Here is a 13,286-nt window from a genome sequence, read left to right as displayed (position 1 = left end):
AGGGATCAATGTAGTCACCCAACAGACTGTAGCAAGGCTTCCACAGGAGGCAGACAGCAGAGGTCCAGTGGACCAATAAAGATCCAAATAAAACACAGTAGCAAGTGTTTGAGATAAAAAAGTATTAAACTTTACTGACATAGGTTAAAATAAAGCGACACGTTTCTCAGTCACAGACTGTTTCCTCAGGCATAATAGTTATTACAGCCAATAGAATGCGATCTCAATCTGATTGGCTGATTGGATCAGCCAATCGGATTGAACTTGAATCTGATTGGCTGATTCCATTAGCTAATCAGAATTTTCCTACCTTAATTCCGATTGGCTGATAGAATCCTATCAGCCAATCGGAATTCGAGGGAGGCCATCTTGGATGACGTCCCTTAAAGGAACCGTCATTCGTCGGGAAGTCGTCGGTGAAGATGGATGGATCTGCGCTGGAGGTCTTGAAGATCAGCTGGTCGTCATCGGATTGAAGAACATAGAAGATGCGGCTTGGAAGAAGATGTTTGCCGGTCCGGATGTCCTCTTCTGCCCGCTTGGATCAAGACTTCAGCCAGAGGATGGATGTCACTCTTCAGCCCCCGCTTGGACTTGGATCAACACTTCGGAGGCTTGGATCAAGACTTCCGAGGACGGATCGGTGAACCTGGCATGGTGAAGATAAGGTAGGAAGATCTTCAGGGGCTTAGTGTTAGGTTTATTTAAGGGGGGTTTGGGTTAGATTAGGGGTATGTGGGTGGTGGGTTGTAATGTTGGGGGGGGGTATTGTATGTTTTTTTTTACAGGCAAAAGAGCTGAATTATTTGGGGCATGCCCCGCAAAAGGCCCTTTTCAGGGCTGGTAAGGTAAAAGAGCTTTGAACTTTTTTAATTTAGAATAGGGTAGGGCATTTTTTTATTTTGGGGGTCTTTGTTATTTTATTAGGGGGCTTAGAGTAGGTGTAATTAGTTTAAAATTGTTGTAATATTTTTCTAATGTTTGTAAATATTTTTTTATTTTTTGTAACTTAGTTCTTTTTTATTTTTTGTACTTTAGTTAGTTTATGTAATTGTAGTTATTTGTAGCAATTGTATTTAATTTATTTATTGATAGTGTAGTGCTAGGTTTAATTGTAGGTAATTGTAGGTAGTTTATTTAATTAATTTATTGATAGTGTAGTGTTAGGTTTAATTTTAACTTAGGTTAGGATTTATTTTACAGGTAATTTTGTAATTATTTTAACTATTTTAGCTATTAAATAGTTATTAACTATTTAATAGCTATTGTACCTGATTAAAATAAATACAAAGTTGCCTGTAAAATAAATATTAATCCTAAAATAGCTACAATATAATTATAATTTATATTGTAGCTATATTAGGGTTTATTTTACAGATAAGTGTTTAGCTTTAAATAGGAATAATTTATATAATAAGAGTTAATTTATTTTGTTAGATTTAAATTATATTTAACTTAGGGGGGTGTTAGTGTTAGGGTTAGACTTAGCTTTAGGGGTTAAAAAATTTATTAGAATAGCGGTGAGCTCCGGTCGGCAGATTAGGGGTTAATTATTGTAGGTAGCTGGCGGCGACGTTGTGGGGGGCAGATTAGGGGTTAATAAATATAATATAGGGGTCGGCGGTGTTAGGGGCAGCAGATGAGGGGTACATAGGTATAATGTAGGTTGCGGCGGTGTACCGAGCGGCAGATTAGGGGTTAAAAAAAAATGCAGGTGTCAGCGATAGCAGGGGCGGCAGATTAGGGGTTAATAAGTGTAAGGTTAGGGGTGTTTAGACTCGGGGTACATGTTAGAGTGTTAGGTGCAGACGTAGGAAGTGTTTCCCCATAGAAAACAATGGGGCTGCGTTAGGAGCTGAACGCTGCTTTTTTGTAGGTGTTAGGTTTTTTTTCAGCTCAAATGGCCCCATTGTTTTCTATGGGGGAATCGTGCACGAGCACGTTTTTGAAGCTGGCCGCGTCCGTAAGCAACGCTGGTATTTAGAGTTGCAGTGGCGGTAAATATGCTCTACGCTCCCTTTTTTTGAGCCTAACGCAGCCATTCTGTGAACTCTAAATACCAGCGGTATTTAAAAGGTGCGGGGGGAAAAAAGCATGCGTAGCTAACGCACCCCTTTTGCCGCAGAACTCTAAATCTAGCCGCAGGATTACTAAAAAATTAAAACTACAATTGCAAAAAATAATAAACACTAAAATTCAAAAAAATAAAAAAACTACCATTACAAAAAATAACAAATGAAATTATTCAAAATAATAAAAATGATTCCTATTTTAATAACCGGTTTAAAAACAAAACAAAAAAAACACCCCAAAATAAAAACCCCTAATCTATAATAAACTACCAAGGGCCCTTAAAAGGGCCTTTTGTAGGGCATTGCCCTAAAGGTAACAACTCTTTTGCAAACAAATAAAAACAAACCCCCACTAACATTACAAACACCCCCAAACCCACAAAATAAGAAAAACCTAACTAAAAAAACTACCCATTGCCCTGAAAAGGGCATTTGTATGGGCATTGCCCTTAAAAGGGCATTCAGCTCTTTTTCAACCATTAAAATTGCTTAATTATCGTTTTTTTCATAAAATGTGCTGAACATGGGCATTCCATGGATATATGAAATTGTCTCTCCAATCCCAGAGTAATTCTGTTAAGATTTTCGCACTACAGATCTCACACTTTTTTCTCGCAAACTGAAAGGTGGCAAGGTTTTCTCAAAACACTCAAAATACTACTTATATCGTTAATAGAAAAAACATGCATACAAAAATATAGATGATTGTAAGATGCTATACGCAGAAAGCAGCACAATGTGATTCATATTAGACATGTGCAATTCGTTTCTGCCGAATTTCGTTTTCGGACGAATTTTGGCCAATTTGGAGATTTGAATGCATCTAAATTTCCTAATCGGCACCATAACTAAAATCCCTAAAAATTCAGAAAATGAATAAATCAGTTTCCAAATTTTCGGATCCATTATTTATATTTGAAATTTCGGATCTTTATTTATATTCGAAATTTCCCCGACATTGCCGACATCATATTCAGTTCCCCGACATCGGCAACACTAACTAAATAACTAAATAAAGCTATTAACCCCTAAACCACCGTTCCCCGACATCGCTGACACTAACTAAACCTATTAACCCCTAAACCGCAGTTCCCCGACATCGCCGACATCATATTCAGTTCCCCGACATCGCCAACACTAACTAAATAACTAAATAAAGCTATTAACCCCTAAACCGCCATTCCCCGACATCGCTGACACTAACTAAACCTATTAACCCCTAAACCGGCGTTCCCAAACATCACCAACACTAACTAAACCTATTAACCCCTAAACCGCAGTTCCCCGATACTAACTGAAACACTAAATAAACCTATTAACCACTAAACCACCATTCCCAAACATCACCAACACTAACTAAACCTATTAACCCCTAAACTGCCGGCCCCCACATCGCAACAACCTAAATTAAACTATTAACCCCTAAACCTAACACCCCCTAACTTTAACATAATTAAAATATACTTAAATTAAAGTTACAATTATTAACTAACTACCTATTTAAAAATAAATACAAACTTACCTGTGAAATAAAAATAAAACCCAAGCTAGCTACAATATAACTATTTACTAACTACCTAGTTAAAATAAATTCAAACTTACCTGTGAAATAAAAATAAAACCTAAATAAAACCTAACATTACTAAAAATAAAAAACCTAACATTATTAAAAATAAAAAACTAAGATTACTAAAAAATTAAAACTACAATTGCAAAAAATAATAAACACTAAAATTAAAAAAAAATAAAAAAACTACCATTACAAAAAATAACAAACGAAATTATTCAAAATAATAAAAATGATTCCTATTTTAATAACCGGTTTAAAAAAAAAAACAAAAAAAACACCCCAAAATAAAAACCCCTAATCTATAATAAACTACCAAGGGCCCTTAAAAGGGCCTTTTGTAGGGCATTGCCCTAAAGGTAACAACTCTTTTGCAAACAAATAAAAACAAACCCCCACTAACATTACAAACACCCCCAAACCCACAAAATAAGAAAAACCTAACTAAAAAAACTACCCATTGCCCTGAAAAGGGCATTTGTATGGGCATTGCCCTTAAAAGGGCATTCAGCTCTTTTTCGACCATTAAAATAAAAAAGCCCTAATCAGAAAAAAATACCCCCCCCAAAAAAACAAAAAACGAACACTAACCCCAAAATCGGTACTCACAGTTGCTTATGTCCAGCAAAATATTTTCATCCCAGCGGCAAAGTATCTTCTTCCAGGCGGCTCCATCTGTATCCTTTGCGGGACTGGCATCTCCTATCTTCATCCCAGCGGAGGCGGAGTGGTCGGTGGATGCGCAGGGGTCCATCGGTCCGATGTGGAGGTCCTCTTCATGCGATTGTCCGTCGCACACTGAGGATTCAATGCAAGGGACCCCTTTTATATGAGGGTACCGTTGCATTCCTATTGGCTGAAAAATTTAAATCAGCCAATAGAAATGAGAGCTGCTTAAATCCTATTGGCTGATTTAAAAAGCCAATAGGATTTAAGCAGCTCTCACTCATATTGGCTGATTTGAATGGCGATGTGTGGGGACGGCGGTTTAGGGGTTAATAGCTTTATTTAGTGGTGGCGATGTGGGTGGTGGTGGCGGTTTTAGATAATTTTGTTTCGGCAATCGGCAATTGCCAGCATATTAGTTATGCTAAGTTTTTTCGTATCCTTTAGTTTTTTTCGGATTCATTCTTTATTCATATGCATTATTCTATTCTAAACTTTAGAATAGAATAATGCATATGAATAAAGAATGGATCCGAAAAAACGAACAGATCCGAAAAAAACGATTTAACTTAGCATAACTAATTTGCCGAAACAATTATTTTTTTAACTTAACTAAACTAATTTGCCGATTTTTTTTTTATTCATTTAACAAATGACATCTAAACGAAACAAAATTGTTAGCGTTGCACATGTCTAATTCATATTGGCTGCAGGAATTCATTTTTAAAGTGCACTACCTACTTACTGCTAACTTCAGTCCATGGGCAAAGTGTCCCTTTCCACTTGAGCTCCATTACTTTCAATATTAGACATCTTGCCACTCTCAGGGAATGCCCTTTTTTTTCAATAATTCCGCCATGGCAGCCCCTGAAAAACCATGTCTTATCTGGTGAAGTTTAGATCATCTGGCCCTTAAAGGGATATGAAACCCATTTTTTTCTTTCATGATTCAGATAGTGCAGAGTAATTTTAAGTAACTTTCTAATTTACTCCTATTATCAATTTTTCTTTGCTCTCTTGGTACCTTTATTTGAAAAACAGGAATGTAAAGCTGAGGAGACGGCCCATTTTTGTTTCAGCACCAGGGTAGCACCTGGGTAGCGCCTGCTGATTGGTGGCTAAATGTAGCCACCAATCAGCAAGCGCTATCCAGGGTACTAAACTAAAATTAGGCCGGCTCCTATGCTTACATTCCTGCTTTTCCAAATAAAGATACCAAGAGAAAAAAGAAAAAATGATAGTAGGAGAAATTTAGAAAGTTGCTTAAAATTACATGCTCTATCTGAATCAAGAAAGAAAAAATATTGGGTTTAATATCCCTTTTAATGCCTGTTTGTTGATCTCTGAATGTAATCTACCTAAAGGGATGTGTTCCAATTACAACAATGATTTTTAAACAACCTGAGTTCATTAGAATTACAATAATAGTTGTCAAAAAGCTTTTTGATCACATTTTAACCTTTCAGATCCTTATCATTGAAGCCCTTACAAACCCAATTCTAAGTTATCAGAAATCAACCATTTTAAACATTTTTACATGGCACATCTAGGCTTTTTACACAACTTTCTTTTTCTTTCTTTCTTTCTTTCTTTCTTTCTTTCTTTCTTTCTTTCTTTCTTCTTCTATTCGCACACATGTTTAGTTCACAAACATTATCATTTCTTAGTTAAAATCACTCCTTTTAAACTATTAGATATATTCACAAATAAGAGAGACTGTTAAATAGAGAGAGGGCACCTCATAAAGTACAACATCCAACTTCAAGCATTGTAAAAACAATTGAATGTATCAACTCCAAGTAAATTGCAGCTCCAGGTGCTATACAGGCAGGTTGGGTTTATTGGCTGCCACCCAACTGACTGTTGCACTGTTGCTGGAATGAGTTGGCTGAACAATGATTTCTTATTCAAGATAAAATACAGGTAAGGGAGTTGCTATAATATCAATAAGCACCAGTATGGGGGCGATTTATCAAGCTGAGGCGGACAGGGGCGCACATAAGCACCCATGTCCGCCGCAGCTCGCCTCTGGTGGGCTGAATTCCCCTGGCAGAATTCAGCATTGCACACGAGTGCTATTTTGCGCTTGCGTGCAATCCCGCCTGCACACAGCCAATCAAGCGCGGGCAGGAGCCGTCACTCTCCCCGGTCGGACTAGACCGCAGAGATTGAATTTCGCCACTTTAGAGGTGCCGAAAGATTAGGGAAGCAGCGGTCTGATGACCGCTGCTTGTTAAATACGGTGTGCAGGTTCTCTTGTGAGAACCTGCAGCCGTAGTGGGTTGAAAGGCTTGTGAAGCCTTTGATAAATCGACCCCTATGTGTTAACATCAATATACAATGTAAAAGGTTTATTGACCAATCAAATTCTCTAAAACTAATAGGCTAATCATCAGTACTGATATTCTCAAATGTATGTGGGTGTTGATAAATGGATATATTTGAGAAAGAAAGAACGAACGAATAAAATATATATTTTTTGATGATGTCCTTTGCAAATAGGTGCTCATGTGTTTAACCAATCCAAAGGTAGGAAATTTAGATTTTAAGAAAATATTGCTAATGTATGGTGGGGGCTTAAAATTTTCCAAAGCATTTCTCAGGGATAAGATTACCAAAAAAATTAACGAAGAGGGAAAAAAAAATATTTTGAAAGGCAAATTCCAAAATATTGGAATATAACACAATATTTACTAAGTTGTGCTAAAGATATTTATCTTGCAAGTGATTATGAAAGTCATCATTTGACTTATATTTGCATATTAGAATGTAGAATGTTCAGTAAAGCTCTCATATGACAAGATTTTTACACAGTGTTTGAAGACAAATCATTATGTCAAGAAGAGCAATTAATTAGTGGATTTCAAAAGGTTTATGCATCTCTTCAAATGTGCTGTTTTCCTAAGCAGAGCTCCGAAAGTCCTGAAGGCATTACATATACAATGAAGTTCACCAAATTATGAAAGCACCAACATTATATTGTTGAGCGATTATGTATAATTGCAATTAACCAGAAAAATTATTGAACTAAGCAATTGCAGTCAATCTATTTCTTTCTTTATAGCTTTGTAAAGCATTCTCTTCGGGTAATTATAAAGGCCTTTATTGTGACATTTCCAATAACAGCACATTCTAGAATCACACACATATGGATATATATGTAAATTCGCAACGAGCAGCATTTATAAAACATGTGATCACAAATATTTTTATATTTGAAATTTAAATGGACATTATAATCTTTTTTTATACATTCATAATGTAGCAATACATTTATTTTTTTTATATGCAATTACAAAAAGCAAACATAAACCCCCCACATTCATGCATATTATCAATTACTGTATTTACAAACCTACTTTTTAAACCTAGTGAGTGTTTTTTTCTTATCTACCTTAATTAAGCACAATAGTTACAGCAAAAGGTGTTTAATGGCTCGTTAAAGGGACATTGCATTGCAAAAATGACATGCTCTATGAATGGAGTTAAACACATAGTTAAAGTTTTTCTCAGGAGCAGGCTTTAACTTTGTGTTTAACATCCTTGCTTTGGTTAAATGCATAGAATTGCAGGGTCAGTTGTTCTAAAATATCATGCTCTAAAAAATATAGCATGTCCTTTTAGCACTATAAGATCCTTTTAAAAAAATATTGATTGTTTTGGCACTTTTGTAGGCCAGGGGGTTATTAAATAAAATTGTGGAAAACAAGATATGTATGTATATACTGTATATATATATATATATATATATATATATATATATATATATATATATATCAATATTTATTTATTATTCACAAGAGTTGTATTACAGCATTCCCATGCTGTAATACAACTCTTGTGAATAATAAATAAATATTGACGAAAAGACCGGAGAGTGAAGCGTTTTCTTCCTTGGGGTTGAACGTAAATCTACATTTTTCCACGCAGCACCCCGGCAGATGATCCTTGGCAGTGAGTGCACTATAACTGTTATTGCTATATATATATATATATATATATATATATATATATATATATATATATATACACTGTATACACTGTACAATTGTGTATTTATTAATGGTAATAGTCTAAAATCTAAAGTAATGCATTTCTCAAAATTACAATAATGTCATCTTATATTTAAAGGGAATTTTGCTATTTGAAATTTTTATAACACCACCAAAAATGCTTTACTATCAAAATGTATCTGTTGATTTCAACATAATGTAATAAAATATAAAAGAGAAAGTAAAGGCATTCTGTACATAAAAATACTATGTGTGAATGAGACTGTAGCTTTAATATTTCTGTTAGGACTGTTGATGAGATAACATCCTAGGGTGTATTGCATGAGGCCTAGTGCAGAGAAGGAACAATTCTTTATCTTATCTCGATCTCCACACAACAACTAGCCTCTTTTCCAATTCAGCCTTAATCTCCTTAGTAAATAATACAGATATGTTCCCCATGACAAAAATGGAGCTGCCAGATTCAGTTTGATAAAAGCTCTCATTTACACACCATTCTCTTTAAAATCTGGCTGATTTTTCTTAATCTGTTTAGCTTATCAGAAAAGGCCTTTTCACATTTAGCCATGGTCTGGTTTTTATAACCAGGCTATTATTACTAAACAAAAATCTTGTTGGCTACAGCTGTCTTTTTGAATAGATATGTGACCTTATAGTTCCAACGCTATTTTCCAAATTGAAGACAAATTATTGTTCCCTTGTCCAATTTTGTTACATATCACGGTACTGCAAGAAAGTGGCTTAAAATAGGCTATTAATTGGACATAAGCCTTAAGGCTTTACGTAGCATAATGCTTTATGTCACACACATTTATAGAAGTTAGACATATTCTGTTTAAAAATATGTGTTGCCGTGTTATATAAAATTGTTGTAAAAATAAATACATTTGAAAATATCACCGAAGAGGGTTCAGCTTTTGAACATCTGCGGGTAATTATAATCATTTTCAAGTGTCACTGCAATTACGGAAGCATAAACAGTCAATAACAATATTTTGAATTAGAATTTTGGAAAGCAACATAATTTCTCTGTAAAGTTGGAATAAAAAAATCCATGAAGAGATATTTCAAGATTGCTGTGAATATTTGCAGATGATATATAAATATAACCCATTTATGAATCTTTTGAACCGTGAGGACAAAAAAATAACAATACATTAATTCTAGTTAAATCCAATAAAAACAACTTTATACTGAAGCGTCTGAAAACACTCTACTCCCACATTTTTCTTACTAATCCATTAAACTTCATAGCTTGTTTGAGCTGCAGTGTGCTGACCTAGGGCAAGATTATGGGTAACATTGACGTGTGAGCGATAAGTGGTATATTGCGGGTGTTTGCTTGTCGGGTTTTCTGCTCGTATTACAAGTTGAAAGTAAGCGTGATCAATTAAGCATAATTCAAATTAACGCTTGTCGGGTTAGCGCTTACTCAGAACTCTGCTTAACTGCAAAACAAAAAAGTGTCACAAAACAAATAAAAAAAATTACAAAGTACAGCTACACACATAATTACACCATTTAATAAAAATTATTTAAAACAAATATTGCAGGAAAAAGAAAAAAATGTAGGCTTTAACATAGAGATACATACATATGCATATCTAAAGATGTAAATGAATGTGTATAGATATGTCTATATATGTGTACATATGTATTTATGTATTTACTGTATATGTGTATATATGTATTTACAGACATACTGTATATACACCTTTAAAAACATAAATACATATGTTTACATATATAGATATTTATAAGTGCATTGGAGCCCTTTGCAGTTAAATTGTGTATATGAGTAAGGAAAGAAAAAAGTAATAAGCCTGTGCTCACTGTGTTAGAGCAAAGGTGTGTGTATAGACGTAAAAAATACTAAGATATACTTAGTTGAAAGATACTAGATCAATATAGTGCAAGTAGTAAACAGAATCAGTAAAACATAACTTTTAATAAACTATTATTAAAAATAATTAAAGGCAATCCTTTGCATTAGTGTTAACATCCATAGAAAAATTAAAAACACATTGAGAAAGCCTACAAAATAAAGTGATAATAGCTTATCGGTTCTATATGCACTATTTTATATATTACAGGGAGTTCCCTCAGCAATCAGTCACTGTAAATATTTATCAAATGGTTGTGTCATTATGTATACTCCTGTCTGCAGATATTGTGCATGAGAACAACCCTAATCTTGAGCTAGGCTCCTTCAATCCGGGAGCTCATTTACAGTTACCGTTTTCTAAGAAGGCAAGTGAGTCATAGCGAACATTCATAATATAGATAAAAAGTTAAGCTAAACTCAAGCAAATTTAAAAGGGAGAGATAAGTACTCCAAGTATTCTACCCCTGATGCGCGTTTCACAACACTTCTTAAGAAGGGGGGGCGCCTCTGAATGCGAACGCTGTTTTAACAGCACATTGGTGATTGGTTAAAGAGGAAGATGGCTATTGGTTAAAACAGATGTAAATCAAATTTTCATTGTGTCCCAATATCACATGATCATAGTCAATCGGATGTGTAGCTATACTTTTAGAGATATATTGTATATATATTGTATAGTACATATATTTATTAACAATATAACAATGATATACATAATATGATGGTTTAATTATATTTGAGTAACTTGCAAAAGGATAAAAAGTAAAATGATTTAATGAAATTTGAATACGATTGGTGCGGTGAGTGTGAATTAATAACAGTGTAAGAATAAGAAAATAAGATAGTTTCACAGAATGTGGATACATATAGGGCAGTGTGAGAAAAAAATAAATTACTAGATTATAATAAATGTATACCTTAAGGTAACTAAATCTATTTTTAATTGCTACAAATGTGATTGTTGTGTCAATGTATAATAAGGGATGTATTAAGTTTTAACGCGGAACTAAAAATGTACCTACTTTTTTAATAATAAAATGTAAAACAAAAAAGATTGTTTATAAAGAGTGCATGATTCAGTTGACTGTAACAAATTTTAAAATGAACCGGTGGGTGATATAGAATATATATATATATATATAATATATATATATATATATATATATATATAAATATATATATATATATATATATATATATATATACTAGGCATTTAACCTGCCCGGAGAGCAGTCTATTGTTGTAGAGTGAGGTTCCTCTTGGGGGGGCGAGGAATCTCACCACCCTGCCATTTTTGGGATCCACCTAAATGCAGCTCAGGGGCGGGTTTACATATGCGGCGTAGGTTTCAGCGCAACTGCTCAAACCCATGCTGCCTGTAAGTTCACCTTGCACATCGGGTGAATCACATATATTGGCCCGGCAGATCATATACTGCCGTAAGTCGGATAAACTGTCGATGTTCATAAATGTGCGTAAATACACATTTCTGGAGTCGCCAGTGACTTATGGCAGTTTATGATCTGCCAGCACATAAGAAGAAAACATAAAAATGTTGTATCGCCCGCAAAATTTTAACCCGCTTCCCAAAAATAAACCCGACACATCAAAACCATGTCAAAAAAATGTATTAACCTCTAAACGCCATCCCCCAACATCGCAACTACTAACAAAAGATTTAACCCCTAATCCGCCAACCCGCCACATTGCAATCTAGCTAATAAAGTGATTAACCACTAATCCGCCATTCACCGATAACGCAAATAACCTAATTAAAGTATTAACCCTTAAACCGACAACCCCCCACAACCCAAAGTATGAATCAAAACACTAAGCCCCCTAACCTAACACCCCCTAAATTAATCCCAATTACATCAAATAAAAAAGACTACCTTACTTATAAATTGATTAAAAATTATAAAAAAAAAAAAATCCTAACTTACAATTAAAATAAAAAATCCTAACATTACATAAAAAAAAACCTAAGACTAAATTAAAATAAAAAAATCTTATATTACAAAAAATAAAAAAATCTAACATTATAAAAAAAAATAGGGGTTAATCACTTTATTATGTACTTTGCGATGTGAGGGTTGGCGGATTAGAGGTTAATACATTTTATTTAGTTTTTGTGGTGGGGGATGGCGGTTAAGAGGTATGTATTGCGCATGCGTTAGGTGTTTGTTAATACTTTGTGCGGGCGGTTTGTTAATACTTTGTGCAGGCTGTTAGGTGTTTGTTAATACTTTGTGCTGGCATCACCGCATATGTAATCTCGCCCCAGGTGGATTAGTTTGGCTGCACACAGCCAACGTTCTTTATGCTGTGCGTGCAACTGACGATGGCGAAGGATGCATTACAAATGCAATTATAGTGTGTGTATATATATATATATACAGTATATATACTGTACATATATATATATATACAGGGAGTGCAGAATTATTAGGCAAATGAGTATTTTGACCACATCATCCTCTTTATGCATGTTGTCTTACTCCAAGCTGTATAGGCTCGAAAGCCTACTACCAATTAAGCATATTAGGTGATGTGCATCTCTGTAATGAGAAGGGGTGTGGTCTAATGACATCAACACCCTATATCAGGTGTGCATAATTATTAGGCAACTTCCTTTCCTTTGGCAAAATGGGTCAAAAGAAGGACGTGACAGGCTCAGAAAAGTCAAAAATAGTGAGATATCTTGCAGAGGGATGCAGCACTCTTAAAATTGCAAAGCTTCTGAAGCGTGATCATCGAACAATCAAGCGTTTCATTCAAAATAGTCAACAGGGTCGCAAGAAGCGTGTGGAAAAACCTAGGCGCAAAATAACTGCCCATGAACTGAGAAAAGTCAAGCGTGCAGCTGCCAAGATGCCACTTGCCACCAGTTTGGCCATATTTCAGAGCTGCAACATCACTGGAGTGCCCAAAAGCACAAGGTGTGCAATACTCAGAGACATGGCCAAGGTAAGAAAGGCTGAAAGACGACCACCACTGAACAAGACACACAAGCTGAAACGTCAAGACTGGGCCAAGAAATATCTCAAGACTGATTTTTCTAAGGTTTTATGGACTGATGAAAT

This window comes from Bombina bombina, chromosome 4 (genome assembly GCF_027579735.1).
Source record: "Bombina bombina isolate aBomBom1 chromosome 4, aBomBom1.pri, whole genome shotgun sequence".
NCBI classification, from domain to species: domain Eukaryota; kingdom Metazoa; phylum Chordata; class Amphibia; order Anura; family Bombinatoridae; genus Bombina; species Bombina bombina.
This window is presented reverse-complemented; position numbering follows the sequence as displayed.